This window comes from Amphimedon queenslandica, unplaced genomic scaffold, assembly GCF_000090795.2.
Source record: "Amphimedon queenslandica unplaced genomic scaffold, v1.1 AMPQUscaffold_12134, whole genome shotgun sequence".
NCBI lineage: Eukaryota > Metazoa > Porifera > Demospongiae > Haplosclerida > Niphatidae > Amphimedon > Amphimedon queenslandica.
Genome location: NW_003547627.1, coordinates 6,980 through 9,465, shown reverse-complemented (window position 1 = coordinate 9,465; position 2,486 = coordinate 6,980).

Genomic DNA, 2,486 nt, shown 5'->3' with positions numbered 1-2,486 from the left:
GGCATACTCAGAAGAAGGATTTGGAGGATTAGGAGCTGGAGAGGGAATTGGCGGAGGCTCATTGACTTGCTCTGTGGACTGTTGTTCATCAATAGAATCATTATCCTCAGGTGATTTTACAAGCTGATTTAACTCATGAGGTCCTTTTCTTTCGTCAACGGTGATTGTATTTTGGTAGCTGTGTAGAAGGAGTGCCATCATATAGAAAATGATTGTGCATGCAACTACGATCTCTTCCTCTGGCTCTTCTTCAACAGTAGTCCCACTGATTCTGGTATCTTCAAGTTGGTCTTCATTATGACTGGTGATAGGTGGTGACTGGGTTGGAGGCAATGAGTTTGGCTGCTCTTCATTGAAGTGTTGGTTTGGCTTGTCCTCTTCCTCATCTAAATTCTGGTTTCCTTCCAAATGGATATAATGAGAAATAGTCTGATAAGTATAAGTACTGATAAGTGTGCAGTACATGTACATGCTGTGTAACTTAAGCACGTCACTATACATGTATTTTGTTATTGTTGCTTCTGTTCATGTGTCTATACATTCATGATGTACATGTACATGTATGAGTGTGTAGTACCATATTTGTATGCGAATGTAATGTGTATCACTCTCTAACAATGCTTCATTTGCTTGTCATTGATTATTGTAGGCTTTGTTTAGAATACCGTATACATGTACATGTAGCTCCAAATTTTCATCAGTCAAAAATTTTGTCAAAATTAATTTTCATCAATGAAATTTTCATTATTTTTGCTGTTAATCCGCATACTACCCACATGGAACAACAATTTTGCCAGTTAAAATTTTTTTTTCAAATAAAAATACCTGACGAATTTAATGAAAATTTTGACCGACAAAAATTTGGAGCGATACGGTATACACATAACTAGTCATTTAATTTTTGGGATAATTATTTGTACACATGCATAAATTGGGCTAAGTACTTTTTGATTTTTAAGCCAATTTATTTTTTGAATTTTTTGAAGCACTACTTGTTTGTTTAATTTTACCTGTAGAAGTATGTTGGCCTTCAACCTCATTGTGTTTACTAATAATTAAAAATAATAAAATAATCAACATTGATAATTAATACTAATTGCCTATTATTACCTGTTAGACAAATTTCCATTGGTACACAGACATGACTCTCCTTGTGTCAGCCTGATTGTCTTTTTTACTAATTCCTTGAAGAATGCCTGTAAGAGAGAAATAAAGAAGAAGGAGAGAGTGAGTAAAAGAGAATATTGCTATATGTTTGAAAAGAAAGAATATGTAAAAGATAGAAGAGACATGTACCAAAAGTTTGGGTATGTGTGATATGTCTGTGTTTTGATTGACACTTACGAGGAATATGAGGACTATCAGGACTATCAGTATAAAATGAGAGGTAGCTTTTACGGCTTCCATGAAAGTATATCTGTTTGATAAAATGATATCATTTGAATGTAATAATAACTTACATGTACTTCTCTGATAAACCTAGTATCGTACTAGCAGTAGTATCAGTACTATTTAGTGTATTTACTCTTGGTTGGTAGTTGGTATACTAGTTCTCCTATGTCACATGACCTTCTATCATGCCTTTTGACCAATCAGATTGCAGAATGCCAGGTTTCTAAATCTATTAGATACCTCCCGGGAACACTTATTAACCTCCCGGGAACACTTATTAACCTCTTGGTTTATTAAATAAAATAAGCGAAACCTGGCGCTCTACGCTTATGCTCTTATTAGTCCAGTTGTCAAGCTTGGTTGATTCTTTATTGCCTAGCCTGTTAGATAGGATGTATGTATGTCAACTGTGGTCTTATTATCAGAAGCTGGTAGTTGTTTTCAAATGTTATGATAGAAGTTGGTTATACACCTCGTTATCGGTTTCTATGGCATTTATTAACCTCGTGACTGCGTCGCTTGGTTAATAAATACCATAGAAACCTCTACCTCAGTGTATAACCTATATTTCTACCATGCTTGTTTTGAATTGACCAATCAGATTGCATTATATGAGGTGTCTAAATCACTTATAATACCCCGGGAAAATATTTAGAAACCTCCGGGAAATTATTTAGATACTTCTGCCAAAGTTTGGGAAATTTTAGGAATAAAAATAATGACAGCAATAATAGTAATGTTATTTTTGAATTTGTTATGTGTATGTTTGTGCAGTTATTAAAGCTGAAGTGTCTGTCTTCATCTAGAGATATGTTTTGTGCTTTTGGAGGATGAGGTGAATCGGTATACCGTCACTAGCTACTGCTGTTTTTGTTTGTAATAATAATATTATTGAGGAAACATCTTCTGGCATTTTGTTGATCTGAAATGTGCTTATAAATTTGTACACCATCCGTGCTTCTGTGACCTGTTCTTTTCATGATTAATTGTTCATCAATACCAGCTTGAAATAGTCTAATAGCAGCAGTCATGCCGCGAAGTGAGTGGTTTGTTTGTAACCATCGATTCCCCAGTTGCTGCAGCAAACATTTTAA